Source organism: Triturus cristatus, chromosome 9 (genome assembly GCF_964204655.1).
Source record: "Triturus cristatus chromosome 9, aTriCri1.1, whole genome shotgun sequence".
Classification (NCBI taxonomy): Eukaryota; Metazoa; Chordata; class Amphibia; order Caudata; family Salamandridae; genus Triturus; species Triturus cristatus.
Window position 1 is genome coordinate 1,041,349,189 of NC_140592.1, and position 13,607 is coordinate 1,041,362,795.

At 44.2% G+C, this 13,607-nt stretch overlaps 1 protein-coding gene and 1 pseudogene across 3 annotated transcripts in view; one reads left to right on the forward strand and one right to left on the reverse strand.

The window, feature by feature from the left end:
• Nucleotides 1–13,607, reverse strand: part of CHST14 (carbohydrate sulfotransferase 14) — a 199,473-nt gene that overhangs the window by 147,947 nt on the left and 37,919 nt on the right. The gene's annotated exons all lie outside the window — the stretch shown is intronic.
• LOC146799318 (heterogeneous nuclear ribonucleoprotein K pseudogene) lies at nucleotides 5,116–6,835 on the forward strand (annotated as a pseudogene). The gene has a single exon (XR_014968885.1). The product of XR_014968885.1 is annotated as a heterogeneous nuclear ribonucleoprotein K pseudogene (transcript).

Consider the following 13,607-nt stretch of genomic DNA (forward strand, 5'->3'; position numbering starts at 1 on the left):
ATCAGACGCCAGCCTGCACGGTTGGGGCGCTCGTCTCCTCGACCAAGACACTGGTGGCGCATGGTCGCATAATCAACATCTCTTTTGCACCAGGTTTCTTGGAAACATAAGATGTCATACTTATTAATAAAAGTTTCCCAGGTTGGATCTCTACCCTTAGATTTCAGACCGGCCACGTTCCAGCAAACCAGTCTGGAACATGTGCCTGTTCTGGTAGTATTCCTAGCAACTGAACCAGAAGCATATTCAGCAACAGTGGTCTCCCTGATTGATTGCCCCAAATTGCATGGATTCACAAATCCGTCATGGACAATCTCTGCCTCAATCAAATTAGGCATAGATGGTATGACCGTAAATGTAGTTTTATCAACACAATAATCTACGCCCACCCCCTCCTTCCTTACTGAATACATCTCCCTCTCTTGTACAAGTCAATCATTAGAATTCATGGAGCTTAAAGCATGAAATCTATTTTGTGTAGGAATGGCAAAATGGGGTCTATAGGTGGCCGGGTGGGTAGTAATTCCACTACTCTCCTGTTGATTGGTATTTAGATGACTATAAAAGAAACCTAGCGATCGAGCGCATACATTGACATCAGAGCTTGGAAGAGATGCAGCTCTTAGGAGGACAGTGGCAACATGTTGTGGGTGCTTAAAATTTACAATCACACAATCCCCCTTTGAGCTTTTCTTAGAACTCCCTATCCATTTAACCCTCCTGGTAGTCAAAACTTGGTCAGAGAAATTTAATGGGAAACCGCATTGCCTATTCAACCAGGATAAACATTTATTTTTTAAAGAGTCATGTGTTTCTTGGTAACCCCTGTTTTCTACTGGTGGTACATTGGTTAATACCATCACGTAAGGTGCACACTCCGGTGGGAGATTAATAACGTGTCTTCTATTAATTTCTTCCCATCCATCATTATTTTTTATAACAGATGTAACCTGACTGTCAGAATGAGTTGGCACGTGAGATGTTATGGGGTTAACTATGACATTTTCTTTACTGCCCGTAGCCTTAATAGAAGAGGCACCCTGTATATTACATTTACATATGTTGTTAGTTATGGCAGTAGTTACTCTTCCTGATTCTTCCACGGCCTTATTAAGCAGTCCGCCCAATCTTGCGACTTCCACTGTTAATTCCTCGATTTTTGACACCAGCTAAGTTCTTTATCGTATCGGCATCTAAACTAACATTGTTAAACTTAGCAGTCCCATCTATTTCGGACTGTTTTAGAGGTGAGGCTGCTCGTTTTCTTGCAGATCGTATTCCCCCCTTCTTATTTGGCATTTTCCTACATGTTCTAACTGCCCGTGTTACGGGGGTAGGAGAACATTGTAATACCTTATCTGGGCAATCAACTAAGTCCACCACAGTGGGGGGGGTCTGTTCGAGATCGGGCCGTCCCTCAACTAAAACATCCACATTAGTAATATTAAATTGACTGTTCACATCCCTTGATGTAGGAACTGGTGACCCCCCAGTAGGGGATACCGGTGGTGGAGAAATGCTTTTCCCTAATGACTGTCGTCTTTCTAAATTTATTTTGCTCACCTTCTGAACCAAATAGTTATCCAGAGTGCGTGGGCCAGAAGGGGCCCTAATTTTCGATATACTAATAGCAGGCAACAGACCACAGCAAAGCTTACTGAATTGTACTACTAGTTACACCATCCACTGATGATGTGATATATTTAAACAACAACAATTAAAACCTAAAACGGACTCTCAAGCACACTACAACAGCGCCAAATACCACTACAAGTTTCCGTATATCTACCAACAATCTTGTTATGCCAGCGTCTCTGGCCCAGCCCAGTCTCTTCAGGCCTCGGAGGGCCACAGAGGGTCCGCCCTTTGTCCGGGCTTCGTCCGGTGCGTCCCGCTCGCGTCCCGCGTCGCGGGGGCACTCAGCAAATTTAAGCGCCTCTGGGCGCGATGATGTCACTGTCGGGCTCCCGCCGCTAAGGAGGCTGGGGGTTGTAGTCTCTCCTTGCCGCTCCAGTTACAGTGGAGTAAGGCTGCTACGGCGATGGAAAGGCGACTTGTCTGCCCAGGTATCACTCCCACTGCAGGACAAAAGGTAGGGCTCAATCACCCCAAACGCTGAAAACGCTCTGTTCCCTGGCCGTACGCTCTCCCTGCTCCACAGCTCCACTGCAGTTCTTTCACTTCTCTGCCATGGTGCCACTACTACAGAGCCACTGATAGGCACTGTAAAGCCAATACTCTCTCGGAGGCCCTCTGGGTCTCTACTTGGTAGAGTGCAGCATAAATCCCCGCTGGAGTCTACTAGGTAGCTGGGAAGCTGCTCTCCTACCGGCACTGCTCCATCCTCCGTTGTTGGGCCCCTGGGGCCGTTTTGACTGGGCTTGACTGGGCTTACGGCTCTCCAACCGTATCCACGATTACTCCTCAAATTAGCAGTTAAATGTTGAAGAATTAAAATGTCCTTGCAGTGAATGCGGTTCACGGCTTGCGGCTTGGCAGCTTGGTTCTCCCGCATTCACCCGCGTCCTCAGCTGCTCGTGCGTGCGCATCCACATCCAGGGAGTCTGCGCATGCATGTGCTCAGTTCGCGTCGTGGGAGGTGCAGGGCGAGCGTATCCCGATTGTCAGTCATAATCTAGAAATGGTAATGTACATTGTCAAGGAACGTGTCTGAAAATAAAAGGCGGTGGAGGTGAGGAAAGATGCTCATGTTCCTTGAAAAATTATATGAAATTATATGAAAGGCTATTTAAAAATTCCTTTCCATAATATCTGAATTACTGGGTAGCCAATGCTTTCTAACCAATTGTTATGAAAATGAGTTTTTAAAAAACCTTATTTTGCTCCGATTGCACCAGGTTTTCATAGGGGTAAATGTCCCGAATATCCATAAAGATGAACAGACTTATTTAATGCAACATTAAAAGTATAGGGATTGCTCATGAATACCTCTTTATGAATCCCAATAGATTTGGAAAAGTGTAATGTAAAATGCTCTGTGGGACATTATTATTCCAAATATGCCTTTAGGAGAAGAACCTCGTCAAAACCCTTTAAGAAAGTAAAGCACTGGCTTGCTTGCTAAGCTCACCCCACTCCAAATATGGTGCTGGCATTATAAAGGTTTCTATGGTATGTTAGGTTCCCAGTGCAGCTGTGGAAGCACGATCTGCCACTCCCTACAAGGCAGGACTCCTCCACCCATCCTGAAATATGAAATACCAGCATTTGTAAAGCGCACAGCTACCTCCGGTGTGGTGTCCTGGCGCTGGGGGCCGTCGGGAAGATTAAGCAAGCTATTGCCCAGAGTCACATGGTGCTGGGCTAACCTGCCGCCGGCACCGGGGATCGAACCGTGAACCCCGGGGTCCAGAGTCAGGCACCCAGGCCGCTGCGCCACACCTCTTCACAAACCAGCCATTTTTGCTTTCTCTGGGTGAGGCAGATAGGGGATGTCGTTGTCCTCTGATATGACACATTCAAGAGCAAACTAAATCATAAGTTTTTTTTTTTTCAAAATCGTTTTTTATTGGTTTTAAATTCTCAATTATACCTTCTCATGACAGCTCATGGCCAAATCCTCTGCGGCTAGTACAGAGTTATCATATTATTGATATTACAGTACTAAGCGCCTGATTCAGAGTTTGGTGGACAGGTTACTCCGTCACAAATGCGAAGGGACACGCGTCCTCCGTATTCCAAGTGCATTATATCCAATTGCACTTGTAAAACAGCGGACGGGATATCTGTCACATTTGTTGTTGAGTAACCCCTCTGCAGAACTTTACATAAGGCCCTATGCCACGTATCTGTTGGGCATCACACTGCTCCTTCGACAGCCTCAATCTTTGTATCTTTGCAAAGTTCGGTATATATACATAACCTTTAGACCATGTAACAAGTGAAGTTGGCTGATACACAGCCAGTGTTCGGATAACATTGTTCAAGATTTATGTTAATCCTTTAAAATCTAATACAAAATACTGTATCATTTGCAGACTCACCTCTTCCGACGTTGTGCCGGTACCTAAATTGCGACTAACTGTCCCTTCATTCCTTCCTTATAATGATAGTGGTTCCTCAGGGTCACCTTTGTCTTGTTCAGTGAATACTGCCATTTGTTGACAGTGCTTAATTTGAGCCAGTGGTTTCCGTTGCTTGGCACCGGCACCTAATTGCCAGCACCGGGGCTTATGACAGTCTGCCACATGGTGGCCTTGTCTGGCTAATTTAGGTATGAGCACAACAGTTTATTAGTTCAGCTTACGTTTACAATGATTAATACCTGCCTCCCAAGCCAGTCTTGTAGCTTTGGGGGGCCTGAAATAGAATGAATTGTCACACTTGTAAGAGTGTGATGGCTAGTAGCTGTGTTTGTACTGTCATTTGTAACTGCAGGGGCACTGTGTGGTGTGAGCTGCAGTGGCCTCCCGGCAAGAGCCCCGGCACTTATTCTTTTACAAATTAAGCACTCTTTGTTGAGCTCATTTTCAGTCACTGGCAACCCACGTCAATCCCCTCATTCTAGAAGCGCTACGATATTTGAATGGGTCTAATGCCCCCCCCCCCCCACCCCTCTCCCCCCCCCCCCCCACACTGCCATACCCCTGCTTTGTTCACCAATAACAACATTAAGACAAAAACAATCCCACCATGTTACAGCTTACATTCCTTTGCAGAGTCAAACTCAATCTCTGTTTCATGAGCATCTAGGTCTAAGAAATGTGCAACTGGTCACAGAGTAGTCATTGATACCTAGCAAACGTGTTCATCATGCACGTGCTCGGCTAATAACCAGCCATGTTCTGAGAACAATGCATCCAGCCCTGCTCCACGCCAGAATGTTACTTTAAAGTCTGCCTAATTCATAAAGCAATCTGTGAAAGTAAGCTGAACTACATTGCTTCTAAACTAAACGTTTGTGGGAGTTCATACCCGTCAATGCTGAAAATCAAGGAATGCACATGTTTTTATTTTCAAATAATTTTCATTGGAAATTTTGAAAAGTATAACAGAGAGCGAAACCAATGCACCCAAGTAATACCAAATACAAGGTAAATAATTAACACAGAGTGCATCAGTAAAAAAAATGATTAATGAATGGACAAGTCCTCTTACTTCAGTCCGTGTTGAGAGCGTGTGGGCCGAAGTGAGTGCGCAAGGTTAAGTTTACATCCAGAAGGTGCCCAAGAAAATGGAGACTGAACAAGAAGTTGAATTCTCTAACACAGAAACCAACGGAAAGCGCCCAGCAGAGGACATGGAGGAAGAACAAGCATTCAAAAGATCCAGAAATACAGACGAGATGGTAGAATTGCGCATTCTGCTCCAAAGCAAGAATGCCGGGGCAGTAATTGGAAAAGGTGGCAAAAACATCAAAGCACTGAGGACAGACCATATTGAGCATCAGCGCGGACATAGAAACAATTGGAGAAATATTGAAGAAAATTATTCCCACCTTGGAAGAGTCTCTATTTAATCTGCAGTACCAACACTTCAAAGGAAGCGACTTTGATTGTGAACTAAGACTATTGATTCACCAGAGTCTCGCAGGTGGAATTATTGGTGTGAAGGGTGCGAAAATCAAGGAGCTCAGAGAGAACACCCAGACCACCATTAAGCTCTTCCAGGAGTGCTGTCCTCACTCAACTGATCGCGTTGTTCTAATCGGTGGAAAACCTGACAGGGTTGTTGAATGCATCAAAGTTATTCTTGACCTTATATCGGAGTCTCCTATCAAAGGCCGTGCTCAGCCGTATGATCCAAATTTCTATGACGAAACCTACGATTATGGTGGCTTCACAATGATGTTTGATGACCGAAGGGGACGTCCTATGGGATTTCCTATGCAAGGCAGAGGCGGTTTCGACCGTATGCCCCCTGGCCGCGGTGGGCGTCCCATGCAGCAGTCGAGACGAGATTATGACGACATGAGTCCTCGCGGGGGGCCTCTTCCGTTGCCTCCTGGCCGTGGGGGTGGTGGCGGAGCCCGCAATCTTCCTCTGCCGCCACCACCGCCTCCCGGGGGAGGTGACGGAGGAGGACGTCCCGGCGAATATGACGCAATGTCTTCCCAAACATATTATGACGCAGGGCGACCTGGCGAATATGATGCAATGGGTGCATCTGGATATGGGGGCCGTGGTTCTTATGGTGATATTGGTGGGCCAGTCATCACCACACAAGTAACAATTCCTAAAGACTTAGCTGGCTCGATTATTGGCAAAGGCGGACAAAGAATAAAGCAAATCCGGCATGAATCGGGAGCTTCCATTAAAATAGACGAACCTTTGGAAGGATCAGAAGATCGGATAATTACTATCATTGGTACACAGGACCAGATTCAGAACGCACAGTACTTGCTCCAAAACAGTGTGAAGCAGTATTCCGAAGACTATTCTTATGGGTTTTGACTTCTAAACAATTGAGGCACATGCTCAAGGGTTATAATGTACAATTTATTTTGGTGTGAAGCAGTTTTTTTTGGCACCTTTTCTATAAGACTAGTGAAGAATGAAGGAATCCTGCACCTTTTTTCTTCTGCGCTTCTGGTAAAGCCATCATTCCTCTGCTTCATTAGGTCATCTGCGTTTGAGGTGTAGCAGCACCTTTCCAGTTAACCCAACACTTAGTTCTTACGTGAAGTGGGAAGGGAAGTGTCTGAACGAGTTTTATTTTGGTTGTAAATTGTCCTGTTAAAATGTAACTATTGTGAAGACTGATGTACACTGCATCTTTTTGAAAAAGTTAGTATGTCCTGCCATGAGCAATGTGCAGAATGTGATGTTTTGTAAACATTTTATTATTTTTAAAAAATAAACTTCCGAGAACCTTCTGTGTCTTGTTGAAACTTGTATAGTGAGTATAAATTGCTGGTTTTGTGAGGATTAAAAACTATTGTTTAACAGTGTCAACTCTACAAGTAGGCATCTTGTAGCTATACTAGAGCCTAGTGGGCAGGTGTCCACGTCTGAGGCCGAGGGGTGGTGAGAATGAATTCTGTTTAAATTTGTATGTGGCTTGAGCACTTCATGCTCATTAATTTTGTTTGCGTTTTAGGTGTACTGTAGCTAACAGTATACCTGCCGTGCATTTAGGACTACTAGAGGAAGGGGATGTAGAATGAGCAGTACCGAGTTCACCCTTTGTGGCTGTTAATTTTAAAATTAAAACGCTTGTTTTCTATTCTCACAAATAAAATTAATTTTATTGGAAAAAAAAAAAAAAAAAAAAAAAAAAATGAATGGACAAGTAAAGTAAAATAAAATAAAATGCACATGTGTAAAGGCATTCTGTCTCTGGGCAGACACTGTGGAGCCGCTGCTTTGTGCCTCCTTTACCTCAGCCCCGTTTGATACAGATGTGTAAAGCCACAGCCGTCCATCATTTTCTATCATTCCTCGTCCCACTAATCTAGTTTCTGAATTCTTCTTTATTTATGTACTTTTCGTGTCTTGCTGGTGATGTTCATGTATCTGCGTGCCTCTGTCCCTGTTTTTAATAACCGAGAATCCTGTTGCTGTATACAACAGTGCTTCTGGTAGGGGGGATAGCCTCACTTTATACATGCCCCATAAAGTAAATAAAAATTACTTCTGGAGCATATACATGGCCCGCAAAAAGGTTCGTGGGGGAGGGGGGATGCGGGGGGGGGGGGTGTACAGTCTTTTCTTAATCTAGGGTAGCAACGCAGAACAAGCAGGCTTACAAATAATGAAAAACGTGGGCGAGTATCTGGTGATTCTGTTTTGTGTGGTGTACAGTTTAGATGGTCCATGGATATCTCATCAACTAGGCATGGGTTGGTGGTTCAGTGATGTCAGTCTGAAATCCCTGAAATGTTCTTGAGAAGAGAGGTATGTCAGATTTTCCACTTCTTCTGCATATGTTAACCGAGCCGGTCTTCTGACATTCACTAGGGTTTGGCTACAAGTGGTAAAATGGCTGTGTACATACATAACCTCAAGCTTTGACCTACATCGGAAGGGATCCCGGTCCAGCGGAAATCAACTGTTTAACCTTCAGGGCATATACATCCTCCTACTAGAAGGTGATCATGAGGCGCAATGTACCTGGATTGTTATTGGTTTTAGATTTCTTTTCAAGCTTTGTCATAAGCAGAATTTGCAAGTTTGATAACCCTGAGGAAGAAACCTGACAAAGGCGTTGGCAATCATTAGCCACTTTTGGCTGAGGCCAGACGAAGCTTGTAACAACCAGGCTGAGATTCCAAATATGTCAATGGTGACTCCTACCAGGTGTTTGTACAAACTGGGCCTGGTGTAAGCACCAGTGGCGCAACAAAACTTGAGGGGGCCCCCCTGCAAAGTACATGGAGGGGCTCCCCCCTTCTCCGCGCCAGACAAGAGCTCTCAGGCCAGCGACCCGCCATACTGCAGGGGCTGTGGGGCTATTGTTACGCCACTGTTACCAATACAGCTGTTACAAGTAAACCTGGATAGTGGAGTCAATAGTTGGGTATACTCTGCCAGCAGTCTATCATAGGTGGTGGTCTATCCACTACAGGGTCCCTGCCATCAGTACGCAGAGGAAGTTTGCCCTATTTTAGGTGGGTTTCCTGATGCAGACTCCTGTCATGATATACAACATTGGGCCCACTCTTCTTTTAGTTTTGCCAAAAGTGCATCCACTGCTCCTTGTCTTTCACACCTCCTTCCTCCCTCTTGCTTTCTATCTCTTCCTTTCCATAGTTTCTGAGCATCCTATCTTTTCTTCATTCTCATGCCTGCCGTTTTCTTTCTATTCTCTGTCACTTTTATCTCCAACTTTTTCTCTCCCATCCTGTCGAAATCATTCCACTATGCCTTCCTATCTACTGTGCAGTATTTCACTCTCTTTCTTGGCTCTTTGTATGCTATCTGCTTTGTATTTCCTTCCTCTATTTTCTCACCCACTCCATTCCCTAGCTCTCTTTTCTCGTTTCCTCTTTTATACCCCACCCTCTCTTCCTTATCAGCTTTCCAGCTGACCTTGTCCTTATAGCCCCACTGGACTTCTTTCATTCATACTTTCTCGCTGGGTCCCTTGATTAGCGCTGCCAGTGCATTCTTATCTATCACTATGCTCTTCATCAATCCTGTACAGACCTTATTGCCCTTCTTCTTCCTCATACTCTCCCAGAACCCCTAGCCTCAAAGGTTGTATTTATTTACTCCAGAGTCTTCACTGGTGTTTCTAGAGAGGCCAGATGGTGCCATTTCCTCAGTGCTATTTTTCTTGGCTTCCGTAGTGCCCACCACCACAGCTGCTCAATATATTGGGTGATAACACAGAAAAAACAGACACTGCTCCTTGCCACACACTTTAAATTGTCCAACTACCTTTTGTAACAAATCAGTGTTTGATTAAAATGTTTGAATCTCTTTCTATATATATATATATATATATATATATATATATATTCACTGAAAAAACCATAGGTTTCAGGGGTGTTATAGTTAGCTGGACTTTTCACTTGTACAAAACCATTGAAATTCCCCCGTTATAGTTAGTTCAGCTAACTATAACTCGCGCGCCCGCAATGCACTGCTGATGACGTCACATATTACATCACTCATGACATGGTCAGTGACATCACTCATGACATCCCTGATGACATCTCAAATGACATCACTGATGACATCACTGATGACATCATCCAGTGAATGTGTGTTATTCTGAAAATTAAATATGTTTTATATATGTATATCTCAAGGTCGATGGAAGAATAAATGGGTATATAAGTGTCTAAATGGATGATTTGTTTTTGAAAAATTGATTGTGTAACTGACTGATTAAGTGTATCATAGTGAATACATGGCTTAGTGAGTAATGTTTAAATATGTAAATATCTGTATCAGTCTCTCACTTTGTGTATAAGTGGCTGCATGGGTTGGTGAGTAGCTACATGGGTGTCTATATAGGTTATTAGTTGGTTTTTTGAGTATCAGTCTGAGTGTCTGCATGGTTCGGTGGGGGTATTACGTAGTGCATAGGTGCATGAATGAGTGACTCACTGTTTGTATGTGTTGAACACAGTATGTGTGCAGGACTGTATGGGTGGATGAGTGTGTGTATGGGTGTGTTAGTGAGTGAATGACTGTCTCAATAGTGTCTTTATGAGTAACTACATATGTTTTAAACTAGTATATGTGACTATTGGTGTATATATGTGAGTATATGTGAGAGTGAGAGATTGAAAGAGTTCCTGTATGAATAAGTATGTGTTTCTATAAGTGATTGTTTAAAAGACTAAGTATGTGTACGTTTCCGTAGAAGTAAGTGTGGTGGTGTGTGTATAACTGTATATGCAAGTAAATGTATGTTTGATTCTTTATTAGCATGAGTGACTATGTGTGTGAGTAACTCTATGGATGAGTGGCATTGTGTAACAGGATGTATAGGTGTATGAGTACATATGATGAGTGAGTACATGTATGAGTGACTGTATTGGACTGTTGGTGAATGAGTGGATGTGTATGTGGATCTTAGAATTACTGACGAGGTTGTTGTAACTGGTATTGGTATGTCCATTGTTTTGAAAATTTTAGTCTCTATTTTTGAATGTGTGTATCAAAGGTTATATTAGGGTGAGAGGAGGTCTGCCACTCTATCACAAGGATGATGTCATCAGTGATGTCATCAGTGATGTCATTTGAGATGTCATCAGTGATGTCATGAGTGATGTCACTGACCATGTCATGAGTGATGTAATATGTGACGTCATCAGCAGTGCATTGCGGGCGCGCGAGTTATAGTTAGCTGAACTAACTATAACGGGGGAATTTCAATGGTTTTGTACAAGTGAAAAGTCCAGCTAACTATAACACCCCTGAAACCTATGGTTTTTTCAGTGAATTTCTGAGGTTTTTTAAATGCTAATTCCTAACTATAACGTGCCTTAAACCTATGGTTTTTTCTGTTAATTTCAAAGGTTTTTTAAATGCTAATTTCTAACTATGCCTACAGAGATAGGACATGTGAAGAAAGAAGAAAAAATGCACAGAAAGAAACAAAAGAAGTGCAGAAAGAAGCAACAGAAGTCCTCAAATACGAAGATAAGTGCAGGAAGAAGGATAACGTGCAGAAAGAACAAAAAGAAGAGCAGAAAGAAGCCTTGTTGCAAAATCATCCTGTACCCTCAACTTTTTCAGACGGATACTGGTGGTAACTGAGTCTGACTAACCAGTCCTAGAGCCAGTGCTATGTTAAAAGACACTTAGAATACAGTGAAAACACCTACATACACTAGGGAACATTATGCGTTGGGGTCCCCCTGTGATTAGCCTTACCTCCTCTATAAGCCCCTAGTATATAATAGGGCATGGGGATTAAAACTACCTCTTAAAACAGGCCACAGGGCGTTTTTGCACACGTTAACTCAGGCCCCGTCCCCTCCTTTCACCATTGTGTAAACACGCCCTGTGTCCGTTTTTAGTTGGGAGATTAAGTTCATTTGAGTCCTGAGGGTCCCTAGGGTCCAACTAGCCCACTAGGTACCTCCAGTAAGTGCCACAGAGCTGCGTTGCAGAGAGGTGTAAAAAGTGGCACGGCCTGGACCACCTCTCTGCAATGCAGCTCAGTGGCGCTTACTGGAAGCACTTGGTGGGCTAGTTAGCCCCCAGGGGCCCTCAGTATTGAAGGGAAATTATATCCCCAATTTAAAACGTGCCATGGTGCGTGTTTGCACACGTCACCTCAGGCCCCGTCCCCTCCCTTCACCACTGTGTAAACGCGCCCTGTGGCTGTTCTAAGTTGAGAGATTAAGTCCCCTTGAATCCTAAGGGTCCCTAGGGTCACACTAGACCACTAGGTACCTCCAATAAGCGCCACAGAGCTGCGTTGCAGAGAGGTGTAAAAAGGGGCTTGGCCTCAGAACACCTGTCTGCAGCGCAGCTCCCTGGCGCATACTGGAGATGCCTGTTGGGGGCGCGTTTGCAGAGTGCTGCATGGAGGGGGCATGGCCTCCGGCACGATGCCAGTCTTTTATTTATTTTATTTTTTTAAGAAGGGGGGCTGTGTGGTTCCCCTTCTTATTCTAATTTATTGGCCCTGATGACCCCATCCCCCAGGGCCTGTCTCCTAATTATATTTTTTTGACCCCAATCCCCAGGGCCGGCCACTGTTTTTTATTATTTTAAAAAAATATATATTTATAGACACACCTAGGACATGCTGGACAAACCGTACGTACCTATCACCATGACGATTTGCGTGATATTCATTAAAAGGCGACTATGCATGCAATTAATCCACGTGGAATGTATTTACACCACTAGTGAAGCTCTGACATGTCTGATGCTCTACCGTGCCTAATCCCGGTAGACACCCTTGTCGTTTATTTATACAAACATGGGTAGCTATTGACGGGCACATTTAATACACATGCACACCAAGCCATTCAAAGGGGATTCGACAAAAATTCGACCAAAACTATGCAAGAAACCCCCCTCACAGTTAATAAAACACACATCCACTGCCGGATGTGTAATACTTTTTATTTTACTCTCTGGAAAGGGGACGAACATCACTTGCGAGTCACAGCGCACTCCTGACAGAGCCCAATGCTGTGTTACACCCACCATTGCCTGCCGAGTGCCACACACCTCTGTATTGTATTCCACTAGCTAGTGCATATGCTATGACACTCTCTAGCCCATGTGCACTGTAACACCACCCCGTGAAAATGTCATGCCACACTTGTCTTCGCACGGGTTATATTGCCCCATCTAACGTGCCTTCCTCGATGCCTATGTTATAACGCACAGTGCTATGCCATACATATTACAATTTGGGATTCATATCTTTGTCACAGTGCATATGCAACGTTACACTCCCCAGCACATATTTTATATTACAACTTTAGAGACTAGTTAGGTTACACAACACTGCCCTGTGCATATTACACTCCAAGGCGCATATCGCATAGCACGCGCTAGTGCCTGTGCTATCTTGCGCTCTCCAATGAATCTGTCATTGCGCACAATGTATTGCATATTATATTTCACGCCTGGTTCATCTTATATCACACTTTTTGGTGCATAGTTTATACCATACACTATATCTAGTTTTCATTTTCAATCGTGCTCTCAGGACTATGTTCTATATAACACTGTGTTCACCTACCCTTTTCACGGGCATTACATTTTGCGATAGGGGGTGGAGGGTCAGGGGGTGTTTTTGCCAAGTGAGCCCGGAGTCACAGTCACTAACGTCTTCTTCTTCCTGAATAAAAGTGAGATTATGCTGCATACTTGTTCATATTTTAAGTAGTTTGCACAGACAAAATGTTTTAAAAACAATAAAGTTTCTAATACCCGCCTTCTCTGAACAGTTAGCTTGCTGCCCCATCCCCCTCCTCCCTATCCTCTGTTGTGTGAATCCATGGACTAGCCTCCTCCCTCCTGCCATGCATGGTCTGATGTGCTGCCACTGCCCTCAATTTAGTATGATGTACCAGTCCACTCCTCCTGCCCTCCATTGCCCAATTCTATGCCCCATCATTGACCTCCTGCTTAAACTCTGTGCTTAGCTTGCTGCCCCTATTCTCCTTCCCCCTGCCCTCCGATGTCTTTGTGCATGCCCCTGCTCCATCCTTTTTGCCCACC